At 41.6% G+C, this 14,027-nt stretch overlaps 1 protein-coding gene across 1 annotated transcript in view; it reads right to left on the reverse strand.

Annotated features, from left to right (window-relative positions):
• kank4 (KN motif and ankyrin repeat domains 4) overlaps positions 1-12,929 on the reverse strand; it is a 191,064-nt gene extending 178,135 nt beyond the window's left edge. Inside the window, 1 exon segment of the mRNA XM_061883667.1 lies at positions 12,661-12,929. The gene's annotated coding sequence lies outside the window, so the exon portion shown is untranslated.
• Between the last annotated feature and the right edge of the window lie 1,098 nt (positions 12,930-14,027).

A 14,027-nucleotide genomic window follows, 5' to 3' on the forward strand; every position in this document is an offset into this window, starting at 1 on the left:
TAAACTCCCCACAAGTCATTTTATACGGTAAAGCAGTGGTCCCCAACCACAACTCAAAATCTCACGATACATAGAATAGAATAGAATTAACTTTATTGTCATTATATTTGCATATAACGAAATTAAAGACTCCGAATTAAGGTGCGGTAGTGGGAACAAATATGGGGCGAAATAAATGACATAAGAGGTAAAAAGGAAAAACTAACAATTGATGGCCCCATTCATTCTTTCCTTAACACGGATCAATCGTCCTGTCCCCTTAGCAGAAAAAAAGGCCCAAAGAATACCAAAAAGTTCTATTTTGGTTTCATCTGACCACATGACATTCTCCCAATCCTCTGCTGTATCATCCATGTATCCATTTTGGTATAAACTCAACTCGTCGTGTTTGGAGGAAGAAGAATACTGAGTTGCATGCCAAGAACACCATACCTACTGTGAAGCATGGGGGTGGAAACATCATGCTTTGGGGCTGTTTTTCTGTTAAGGGGACAGGATGATTGATCCGTGTTAAGGAAAGAATGAATGGGGCCATGTATCGTGAGATTTTGAGCCAAAACCTCCTTCCATCAGTGAGAGCTATGAATGGCTGACCAAATATTTATCCATCCATCCATTTTCTACCGCTTATTCCCTTTCGGGGTCGCGGGGGGCGCTGGCGCCTATCTCAGCTACAATCGGGCGGAAGGCAGGGTACACCCTGGACAAGTCGCCACCTCATCGCAGACCAAATATTTATTTTCCACCATAATTAACAAATACATTCTTTAAAATAACTACAATGTAAATTCCTGGATTTTTTTTTCACATTCTGTCTCTCACAGTTGAAGTGTACCTATGATGAAAATTACAGACCTCTGTCATCATTTTAAGTGGGAGAACTTGCGCAATCGGTGGCTGACTAAATACTTTTTTGCCCCACTCTACATACTTGCCAACAGTCTCGATTTTCCCGGGAAACTCCCGAATTGCAGTGCCCCTCCCGAAAAGATCCTGGGGCAACTATTCTCCCGAATTTCTCCCGATTTCAACCCGGACTACAATATTGGGGGCGTGTCTTAAAGGCACTGCCTTTAGCGTCCTCTACAACTTGTCGTCACGTCCGCTTTTCCTCCATATAAACAGCGTGCCGGCCCAGTCGCATATTTTATGCGGCTTTTGATCACACATAAGTGAATGCAAGGCATACTTGATCAACAGCCATACAGATCACACTGAGGGTGGCCGCATAAATGACTTTAAAACTGTTACAAATATGCGCCACACTGTGAACCCACACCAAAGAAGCATGACAAACACATTTCGGGAGAACACCCGCACCGTAACACAACATAAACACAACAGAACAAATACCCAGAATCCCTTGCAGCACTAACTCTTCCAGGACGCTACAATATACACTCCCTGCTACCACCAAACCCTGCCCCTCCAACCCCGCCCACCTCAACCCCCCCCCCCCCCCCCCCATCCCGAATTCGTAGGTCTCAAGGTTGGCAAGTATGCTTATATTCCAACTACACTATTTTACACATACCGTTATTTCCTATAACAAGCTAATTTTTTCCAACGCTTTGCCCCTGCGGCTTATGAAACGGTGCAGTTAATTTATGGATTTTTCTTCACAAGAGGCCATAGGAGCTCTGCACTGTTGTGCATCTTCCTTTTATCTTCTTGAAGTGTCAATGCTGTGTTTCTGTGTTCTTTGCCTTATGGTACAGGTCCTTTTGGTAACTGAGCAACAAGAGGTGGCACTTTTGTGACTTCTGTAGTGCTTTTTTGTGAACTTTTGGATCTGCCTAGGAGAGCCTTTTGGCCATGTTCTTGTTTGCACGGGAGACCAACTGCTGGCTCTGTGTAGAAAGACCAGAGGAGATGCGGACGAAAAGACAAGGCTGTGGAGATAGCGTTAAGCGCCAAGATAGACGATATTCACGTGGCTGAATGAGCATGAGACACATCGGGCTTTTTGTTGTGTTTTACCTCGAGCTGTATGTAGAAATGGCGCCACTGAAGCGGGAGCTGGTTGCATCAGCTGGTTGCATCAGATCTTTGCTCTTTCAATGTATTTCATTTTCTTTGATGTTTCCCTCTTGTTTTCAAGTGTTTTATCTTCTTGTTTTCGGGAACTTGTTGTATCTGCACTAGAACCACATAATTTCCCCATTGTGGCATGATCAAAGTCTATCCTCTTATCCTCCTAAATAGCTTTTATATTACGCCAACAGCGACAGTGGCACCATCATTTAGACAAGTTCGCTCATTGCAGGTGCTGCGGGTCGACAATCTACTCTCTGTTTTGTGCCGGAATTATATTCGTCCATAGCGTTTCTGCCTAAAAGGATTCTTCATTCATCATCAAAGGAACATTTGTAAGTTTTACAATACAACTAAAACTACTCATGCTTTCTCAACTGTTCCGTGTGCAATGTCAGTTAGAGTGTTTTAATGCATATTTGTGTGTGTTATCTTAATGTAATCAAGCTAGCGACGTTAGGATTAGCAAATTTGGAAACTATGCTAGCATGTTTACAAATTTCTGTGTTAGTATTATTAACTTACAATGGCATTCTTTTTTAATTGTTCCAGTTTCGTAATTTCACCAAATCGTCTCAATGGAGTTATTGCATCTTTTTAGCTGATTGGAGAGCTAGTTTCCGCAGGTAGTGGGTCCATGACGATGACTTTTGTTTTGTTTGATCAGCCATTTTACTGCCGCGTTACAGGCACTGTTTGAAAACACGGTATGCAAATAAATATTTATAAAATATTTTGTACCGGTTTATAGCTGCGTCTTATGGTCCGGTGGAACTATCCATTCATCCATTTTCTACCACTTGTCCCTTTCGGGGTGGCTGGAGCCTATCCAAGCTGCATTCAGGCAAAAGGCGGGGTACACCCTTGATGTAAAATAATTTTTCTTCTAAAATTTAGTGGGTGCAATTTAAATATAGGTGGACTCTAAAGCCTGGAAATTATGGTACTAGTTTACTCAGACATTTCTTATTTATTACATTCCTTTATCTATCCATCCATTTTTTACTGCTTATTCCCTTTGGGGTCACAGGGGGCGCTGGTGCCTATCTCAGCTACAATCGGGCGGAAGGCGGTGTACACCCTGGACGAGTCGCCACCTCATCGCAGGGCCAACACAGATAGACAGACAACATTCCCACTCACATTCACACACTAGGGCCAATTTAGTGTTGCCAATCAACCTATCCCCAGGTGCATGTCTTTGGAAGTGGGAGGAAGCCGGAGTACCCAGAGGGAACCCACGCAGTCACGGGGAGAACATGCAAACTCCACACAGAAAGATTCCGAGCCCGGGATTGAACCCAGGATTACTCAGGACCTTTGTATTGTGAGGCAGACGCACTAACCCCTGTACCACCGTGCTCCGCGTTGATTAAATACTCATATCATTGTTGCACACAACAATGCAGAGTCAAAAGCCCATTTGTTCATGATCAGTTGAGCGTGGATATTGTACCAGGACTCATGGGGTCAGTGTTAGCCTGCGCTTTAATCGCCTCAAATTAATTTACCCACAGAACAGAACTGATAGTTCAATGCACTTTGGTGTAGCTGGACCATCCTGCGCATAGCCCTTGGCGTGCTTACAGAGCTTTCATCACAAATGTGCTTTCAAAGCAAGGATGAAAATCTGCCTACTTTGGCAGCAGCATCAGCAGAGGCTGGCGACTATCCCAAAAATGGGCGGGATCAACCACCACAATAAACCTGTGAGTTGTTGAGGGTGAGCAGAGCGGCTCTCAGCATTTAGTCAATAGTAAACAGACATTATTGTGGCTCAACAAACGTTAATTTTGCCATTTTGATGTGTAGGGAAAGTTACAAAAATATTCAAAACATAAACTGCCAAAGAACAATGGGTGACTTTTTTGTCTTTTCAGCAAATTCTATTTAAGCCATATTTCAATCACTCTTGCTATTGAACTCGATGCAACATCATACCTCATGAGCTGGAAATGATTCTGTAAAAAGTGAGGGATCAGCCAGGTATTACAAGCTGGTTAATAATCACCAAGAAATACACAGGCTTCACACTCAGATCTCAGAGAGTAGAGGATTGCAGTCCCCACAAGGTACCTTCTGATTTTGACAAGGCTTACAAAATTGTGATCTAGTCCGATAACATATTTCTTGTAGGATAGATAGATAAATAGATAGATAGATAGATAGATAGTACTTTATTTATTCCGTCAGGAGAGTTACTTCAGGAAAATTAAAATTTTCAGCACAATCCCATTCAAGTTTAGACAAACATTACAGGGAGACAGAACAGGATCGCTGACGGGTCTGCCGGCTTCCAGCGCCCCTTCCAAAAAAGATGAGATAAAGGTAAACAAGGGGGGGGGGGCAATAGAAGATTAAAATAAAATTTAAAAAAATCGGTCTTTGCCTGGGCGTGCATCGATCCGTCGACGTTGTCAAAAAGATTCAAGAGTAAAATTTGTTGTCAACAAATTAATTTTGTCGATAATAGTGATGTCATCGCGCGTGTTTTTTCAGATGTAAAAAGACATCAGCAAATCATTGCAACCGGTGAACGCCGAGTGAACCGTCATACTTCAGCTGACAAGACAAGCTTTTGTAACTTGTCAACTGTTTTAAAAAGGTTTTATGATGATATATTTACCAAATAATATATTGCGGGAATTGTTGTGAATCGATATTAGTGTTGAATACAGAATCGATTCTGAATTGAATCATCACCCTAAGAATCAGAATTAGAAGTTGTTGGAAAATTCAAATCCCAACTACATGCCGTATGTATGTGATGTATTTTCTGGATCATAGGGCGCAACGAATTAAAAGGCGCACTGCCGATAAGCGGGTTTATTAAGGTCTTTTAAGCATACAAATGGCTTGCCGGTTTATAAGGTAAACTGACCATACGCCTTCTTTTCCCCGGACATGTCCTCTTTTACGGGACTGTCCGGGGTGTCCGGGCGGGGTTTCTTAAATGCCTCAAATGTCCGGCGTTTTGTGTCAAGGTTGTGTGTATTTTCAATGTACGTACAGGATTAAGAGGGGTTAAAAACAAAAAAAATTGTGAAGGTGTGCACACGCAACAAGTTTCGTGAGGGAGGGGCAGACAGAGAGAGAGCGAGGTAGTGATTAGATTGTCAATCAAGGCATACTTGGTCAACAGCCATACAGGTCACACTGAGGGGTGGCCGTATAAACAACTTTAACACTGTTACAAATATGCGCCACACTGTGAACCCACACCAAACAAGAATGACAAACATATTTTGGAAGAACATCCACACCGTAACACAACATAAACACATCAGACGAAATACCCAGAACCCCTTGCAACATTGACTCTTCCGGGATGCTACAATATACATGAGACCCCATTTTGAAAATTCCTAGCGCCAACACCGCTGTCAACAGAAGAGAAAAAATTCTTTATTTAAATTAATATATTATTTATAAAGCAAGTTCGAGTATCATTGGCAAATTTTGACCTAGTCCCGGCCTTGGCGTGCTGCCCGCCTTGGCACGCATGTATGTGTCCTCTTTTTGGGATTTCAGAATATGGTCAGCCTATTATAAGGCTTCTAAATGGAAAACACTTCCTTGTGGTCTACATACCATGTAATGGTGGTTCCTTGGTCAAAATGTTGCATGGATTATGTTTTACAGACTATTTTTAAGTCGCTTTCTGACAGTTGCTTCAGGATGCGCCGTTTCGTGGGCGGTTTTATTTACGTTGCTCACCTTCGACGGCGTGTTCTCCCCGTCATCTTCGTTGTAGCGGTGTAGCGTGCAAGGACAGGAGTGGAAGAAGTGTCAAAAGGTGGAGCTAACTGTTTGAATGACATTCATACTTTACTTAAATCAATAACGGAGCAGCATCTCCTCATCCGTAGCTCACTAGGTCATCAACGCTGGAAATGTGTCCCGTGAAAAATCGTCTGACCGGAACGTTCTGATAACTAAAGTTTCATGGGTGAATTATGTCAACCCACTACACTGGTAGTTTTTAGCGCTTCCATAGTGAGATATAAGTTAGAAATGTATGCTACTTTATATTACAAATGGCAACAGCAGAAGGTGAATACCCCACAACAACAAGATTGTGAAAAAGAAGCTTATCTACTATGGTATCGGCACGGACTAGTGGTGGATGTGCGCACATTTTAAGGACTTATGCAGATCCCAAATACACATCAGCAGGTACCAGAAGGTAAGAAAAGTTGGTTTTGCATAATATTGTGAAACAAAACGCCAGATATATGTCTGTTAATGGGTGACATTTTGCGGTCCTTATACACACACCATAGTAATACTTGTATCTCTGACTACGGTAGCCGCAGTGGGACAATCAAGCGGCAGCTTTAAAGTCATACTAAAACATTTCGACATATTTTTAAGTGACGTGTGTAATATTCTTTATTTTCATTGAAACATTTAAAGTTTTGGTGTTTACTGGCGTCATATTGCAGCCTACACGTATCTCTTATGTGTCACACTTGTCATTGCACAATGTACCAAATAAAATTGCTTTGAGGTCGGCAAGCACAACCAGAATTATTGCGTACATTAGGCGCATTGGCGATTTTTGCGAAAATGTACTGTTGGTTTGTATCTTCACTTGTTAACAACATGACTTAAAACCTCAAATAAAATGAATTTGAGTTTTTCCAAGACACTTCACATGAGTGGATCCACCTCACATAGTGTGTGGGGCAGAAAGGGTTGAAAGCACAGTTGAGAAATGGTGTTTCGATTTGATACAATGTAATTATAAGTCCTATAACCAGGCTTTCGCTTAGCTGATGTGTGTGCACTGTGTGTGTTAGCCCTGACTCCCAGCTCTCATCTGTGTTTTCTTAGCTATAGTGTGGTTTTTTTCAGCCTCTCTGAGTGACAGAAAGAGATTTTAGGGAGTCCCTCTTCCTCCCACAGCGGCACTAAGAAGCCCTAAAGCTCCTTAAAACCGGCCTCTGCCACGTGTTTGATGAAAGAACATCACTTTTAATAACTCCAAATACTCTAGTGATGATACCCACCCGAAAGAAATCCGAACTTGTGTCGGTCTGTAGGGATTTTTGTCAGGCACAATAGAGATGAACAACCACCAGCTACTACCACCACTGGCGGCTTAGCGGCATAACATTCTGCCCCCCCTTTTTGTCTCTTTGCATTACCAAGGAGGCGTAATAATGGGACAATAATTCTCACTTCTTTAGCCCTCAAGCGATCATCCTAACTTAACAAACACGTTTACATACTGCGTGGGCCAACAAAGGTACTGTGGCTCTTATAGTCCCTTAGAGGTTTTCTTTTACTGAACCACATGAAGCATCCGTCTCACATCCTAAAACAATAATGTTTAATCTATAATCCAGCTAAACACAAATCTGGGTGTTTAAGGCCACAACCACATAGACGCAGATTGTTTATATTCTCCTCAACTAGTGACATTTGGAGTTTTTCAAGGGTTCCATTTGATTAGCACCTTAAAAAAAAATCAAAGGGTGTGCGTTATAGACAATATCCGATATCAAATGTATGTTAATTTGGCAGACCATAGAGTTTTTAATACTATCGAGTTATTGTGATAATGCATGTTGATGGCACATTTTACTTGTGACTCACACAAGCAAACAACCACAATGTAAAGTCTTCACAAGCGAGCTAGCGACTTACGTCCCTCCACACTGTGAGCCACTGTTTCTTGCCTCTATAGTGGCAAATACAGTTTCTTACAAGTATCAATATCACTGGATGACAGGAATAGCGAAACATGCTACACTAGACACAGTAAAAGAATACAAGAAGCCATGCTAACCGCTAAGCTAGAGTGCTCGAATGTACGGTAGGTGGGCGGAGCGATATAAATATCGACAGGTATTTACTTGATGATGTTATGATAACTGTGATATTTATTGCGCATGATCACGATTATCTGCATGAACACTTTTTTCAAAAATAAATCCGACATACAAAAAAGTGCGGTGACAGAACTTTCACATCAGATCATCATAAAAACAAAACTAATTATTTGTGTGAAAGCAAAACCCCGTTTTGCTGATTATGTTTTCCCGGCACATCTTCTAGATGATTCTTCCGTCAGTTTCACTTTGCAAATCACACATTACAGCCTCATTACGGCAAGGCGTCTCAAGCCGCGAGCCTGCAAGATGAAATGAATCACCTCTCAGCACCTCTAAGGACATCATACTGACACACACACGTAGAGCAGCGGATGGGATGAGTCAAACTAGATGCATTTGACAATGGCTGCAGTATGTGTGTGAATAATAATTACAGTAACACATATGGATGGCAGCTTCTTGTAGTTATTGCTTGAATTTACATGACGTCACGTCCGGCTCATTAAATATGTGTGGTGTCCAGCCAGCGTCTGTTCTCAATGGGTACTAAGTCCTATTTTCTCGAAGAAAAATGCTGTATGCTTCCGTGGTTTTCGGCTGTACGAGCTGTTCAAATTGCGAAAAGGATAAGCGTTTCTTCAGCGTTTCTTGAGAGGTAATGAAGAAGGGCCGACGAGTGCAAGATTTTACAAAAGACGACAAGAAATGTGGCACACACTCTAATCAAAGAATGCACAAGTTCGCAGCGATCACTTCGTTAAAAGTTGTTTTGATATATTTTTAACATACTGTAGTCATTCCCATTTTAATATTATCTTGGTATTTTTTTATATGTGTATATATATACATACAGTATATATATATATACATATATATATATATATATATATATATATATATATATATATATATATATATATATGGTGGCGTATTTCGATACTTTTCTAAATAAAGAGGACCACAAAAAATGGCATTCCTGGGTCTATTTTAAGAATAACTCTTACGGTACATTACATATATGTTTCTACATACAAGACAACTTGTCTTCTATTAGTAAGTAAGCAAACAAAGGCTCCTAATTTAGTCTGCTGACACATGCAGTAACATATTGTGTCATTTTCTATTTTATTATTTTGTCAACATTATTAAGGACAAGTGGCAGAAAATGGATTATTAATCTACTTGTTCATTTACTGTTAATATCTGGTTACTTCCTCTTTTAACATGTTTTATCTACACTTCTGTTAAAATGTAGTAATCACTTGTTGTTCTGTTGTCTGATACTTTACATTAGTTTTGGATGATACCACAAATTTGGGTATCAATGCGATACCAAGTCGTTACAGGATCATACATCGGTCATATTCAAAGTCCTCATGTGTCCAGGGATGCATTTCCTGAGTTTGTAAACACAATATCAATTTAAAAAATACGATAAAAGATTTTTTGATGCTTAAAAACATCGACATTATCATAGTAGTATTGACTAGATACGCTCCTGTACTTGGTATCATTACAGTGGATGTTAGGTGTAGATCCACCAATGGCATTGGTTTACATTGTGACGCCGGTGTCCTACGATGTGTAGTGAAGCATATTTAGCTATTCCTCGTCCTGCAGGGATAATACTTTTAAAAAACATACTTTATTTGTCGCCATGGAGACAAGGATTAGTGATTTACAAGTAGCTAAAACACTGCCGTCTGCCGATGGACTTTAGCCGTTAGCCAGTCTTAAAGCACCTCTTCCTGAGGGTGTTTCAGTGTCATAGTTTCACTTTTCTGTCTACACACTATGTCTGCCTGTAGTCCTCCGTGATTGTGTAACGCGGAATATGCTTGTCTGCTCGTAAACCAGCAATGACACGACGGGGGGAAGAGGGTGGTGGACCAGTACTTTTTTAGAGGCAGTATAGTACCGAATATGATTCATTGGTATCGCAGTACTCTTTTTCCAAAGGCAGCATCCATTAACTAAGCTTTCAGCACATACACAATGTTGACATCTATAGTTATATTTTGATAAAGACGGGGAAAAACAGGCGTACTCGCAAACGGCGCATGCAACAACAACAAGGCAAGCAAACATGGCTGTAGACACTAATTTCAATCATGAAATACAACCTTATCTGAGCAAAAACTATGCATATTTATCCGGGAGAATCTTGATACAAATTTCCTTTACCCATCAACACACAAAAAAGTTGTACTGTAGGCCTCCATGCTTTTCTACGTTTTCATCTTTTTGTCGTGTAGAATGATGTCTGGAGCACACGATAGTTCGACATGTCTAAGTACTCTACCGGCAGATAATCCTTGATATCACTCTAAAAATATTTTTATGTTCTTTTTCATAGTAAGATCTAGGGCAGGGGTCGGGAACCTTTTTGGCTGAGAGAGCCATGAAAGCCAAATATTTTAAAATGTATTTCCGTGAGAGCCATATAATATTTTTACACCGAATACATCTGTGAGGTTCAAACACTGATGACATCTATTAAACAGACAAGAAGCAAGGAATCAAACAAAGACAGGATTAAATTTAGCTCAATGAGGAGAAACCCGTAGACCTGTACCCTTGTACAGTGTCGTCCCACGCTCTGACAAGAAAATTCTACGCCTCCTCTTTCATTTGGACGTTCCCTGATTACAACAACTAAATGCGCGCGTCTCTTATTCTTTTTAATAACGTTGTTATTCTAAAGCTAACCAATAATAAATAAAATACTTTTGACCATCTGCGATGAGGTGGCGACTTGTCCAGGGTGTACCCCGCCTTCCGCCCGACTGTAGCTGAGATAGGCGCCAGCGCCCCCGCGACCCCAAAATGGAATAAGCAGTAGTAAATGGATGGATGGACTTTTGACCATTAATTCAACTTCTTGAACAGGTGCGGTAGGAACTGATGGATGGATTCAAATGCATGAGATTGTTTTATATTTTGAACGTTATTTTCAACACTGTGATTACCATCAGAATTATTAATTACTTATCATGTTTAGCAACGTCAGCTAAGATTTATCTGAGAGCCAGATGCAGTCATCAAAAGAGCCACATCTGGCTCAAGAGCCATAGGTTCCCTACCCCTGATTTAGGGCATACTTGCCAACCTTGAGACCTCCGATTTTGGGAGATGGGAGGTGGGGGGTGTTTGGTGGTAGCGGGGGTGTATAACGTAGCATCTCGGAAGAGTTAGAGCTGCAAGGGATTCTGGGTATTTGTTCTGTTGTGTTTATGTTGTGTTACGGTGCCGATGTTCTCCCGAAACGTTTTTGTCATTCTTGTTTGGTGTGGGTTCACAGTGTGGCGCATATTTGTAACAGTCTTAAAGTTGTTTATACGGCCACCCTTAGTGTGACCTGTATGGCTGTTGATCAAGTTTGCCTTGCACTGACTCACGTGCGACTGTAAAAGCCGCAGACATTATGTGGCTTGGCCGACACGCTGTTTGTACGTAGGGAAATCAGACGTGACGTCAAGTTATAGAGGACGTTAAAGGCAGGGTCTTTAAGGCATGCCTCCGATATTGATGTCTGGGTGGACATCGGGAGAAATACGGGAGAATGGTTGTCCCGGGAGATTTTCGGGAGGGGCACTGAAATTCGGGAGTCCCACGGAAAAATCGGGAGGGTTGGCAAGTATGATCTAGGGCCCTTGGGTAATGAAGAGTTAGCGTGCTGCTTGCTGCATGCACAACAGCCATCTTGGCTTGGTTGACCAACAATGGTTTTCACTTCCGGGAAGAAGTCACATAGTGGAATACAAGCAATTGGATATTATAACGATCGGGTTGCTGTTTATAAAATGAATATCCCACAACAATTTAAACCTGGTCAGTGGATTGCTGATTTTTTCTTTGCTTTCACATCTTGATTTGATTATGTAAGCAAATCAAACATGCATCCATAGTACAGACAAACACACACTGGCACTGCAGCTGCTTGTAAACAAGTCTCTTATAGCGGGAGTGTGTCCCTTTTTTATTGTGTAGCCGAGGTTTGCCAAGAATCCATGGCTGATGCTTTGTGGCAGTTATGCAGAGTAACGACCAGGACTGACTGTGAATACATGCACACGCTGAGCGAGCGGAGATGGAGGGAGGCGGGGAGGTTGTAAATGAGCGAGAACGGGGGAAAGGCACAGCAGATATGCAAAGTGAATGCATGTATGTCTCCAAGAGCACATATTAACATTCAAAACCATCTCCATCCATTTTTCCACTGATAAGCGCCTACTGTAACCACGTGCACATGCACCAGCTGTAAGACATTAGTCAGGTCAGCAGGGAACTTTACTCAAAACTGGCACAGATAACGAGGAGCTTGGGAAAAGGGACCGACTGGCATTAAAAGAGACATGAAAGACAAACAGAACAGGCAAAAGAAAAAAATACTGAAAGTGTGTGAGTATGTGCACACGCATCTGCTTGTGGGAATGGCCTTCCTATTGCCTGTGTTTGCAGTACGTATGCTGTAAATCCCTGGCTCAAAAAGATAAACAGTCAAACAAAAGAAGAACCTCAGCATACAAAAGGCTGAAATAACCAAAAAGTGTCTGTCTAGATCTGGGTATAAATACTTAAATGTTGGCTTAAGGTTGCACATATGCCACTAGAAAGTCTTTAAAATGAAAACGTGTTAAGACAATGGGTATAGAAAGTTGAAAGAATAGATTAAAAGAGTTGGATAAAAGAAACCAATAACAGAATTAGAGTGGAAGATGAGGAAGAGTGAAGGCAAACAATAGAAGGAAAAAACTGTACTGTAACACAATTGTTCTTCCCTTACCTCTGCAGCTATGTTTGGAATCCTTTGGAAAATAAGGGAACTTCAGCTGTGCTACAGTCCTTCACTTTCTGGCTTTTCCCGAAGTAATCGTTGCTATCGAGCCAAAGTGTGCCCACAAGGAGGGGAGCGTCTACGTCCGTGTGTGCGCCTGCATGTGTGAAAGCATCCTCGCTGCTGATGAAGAGTGGTGAGTGAAACTACAGACGGGAGGGCAGACCGACCGACTGAAACAGGAGAGCAGTGAGAGTTGAGGGCAGACTGAGTAGGATGGAAGGGTTACGACTTCCTAACATCACAGCGGCTGAGTGGATACACCCACCTCTTCAGCCTGCATCGCATAGGCATGCTCAGATGCTTTAAACCAGGGGTGGGCATTACGTCGATCGCGATCGACTGGTCGATCTCGGAGGGTGTGTCAGTCGATCTCAAGCCAGGCATTAAAAAATATACATAAAAATGAGCAATCATCAATCATACCAAGACTTCACTTTCGTCAGTTGTTTGACATTCTCGGCACCCGAGGATCTTGTGAGATGACGCTGGCTGCTGCGAGCTCATATTTAAGAAAAAAATCACTAACAGGGCGGACGCAGAGAAACACATTTTATTTCTAGAGACTCCGTACCTACTGTCAAAACTCTAAAGACCGACTGCACAGTTCCTGTCTTCACCATAAAAGACCTGTTTCATCCTGCCTGTGCTAACAAAATAAGAGTCTCAGAAAGCTAGCGTGCACAAGCTCGCAAGCTACGGAGTTTGATGCCAATGTATTTCTCCTCCGCCCTCAGCGACCGCTTTCTCACTTGCTTGCCCACCCGCACACTCACTGACGTCACTCACCTGCTGCCAGACATTAATGGGCCACACACATATGCTACTCTCATAACAAAGTGTTTAAAAACGAGTATGCAAGTTGGACAAATGAGATGCCAAATCCAACCACTTTCATGTGGTATTGGACAGAAAGGAGGACTTTTTTTTCCCTCCATTTGAAAATGCGGACGTTATAAGCACCACTGTCTAATTCCAATCAATGCAAGTCATCAGAATCAATTACACCAACTTATATTCTTGTCTTCATGAAAGAAAGGAATCTATGTGTGTTAAACATGCTTGTATTATCATTAAACACCATTAACTTGTTAACAAAAATGTCTCTTTCATAAATAAATAAATATAAATTATAAATAGGAATGAGGTAGATCTCCTCGACTTGGTCAATTGAAAAGTAGCTCACCTGCAGAAAAAGTGTGAGCGCCCCTGCTTTAAACTATGCAGAGAGTGTGAAGTAGCGAATGTGCGGGCCAAGCTTTAACACTGTCTGCATTAAACACAAATGCATAATCGAATGCGTTTTCGCTCGGCTA

Source organism: Nerophis ophidion, linkage group LG22, assembly GCF_033978795.1.
Source record: "Nerophis ophidion isolate RoL-2023_Sa linkage group LG22, RoL_Noph_v1.0, whole genome shotgun sequence".
NCBI lineage: Eukaryota > Metazoa > Chordata > Actinopteri > Syngnathiformes > Syngnathidae > Nerophis > Nerophis ophidion.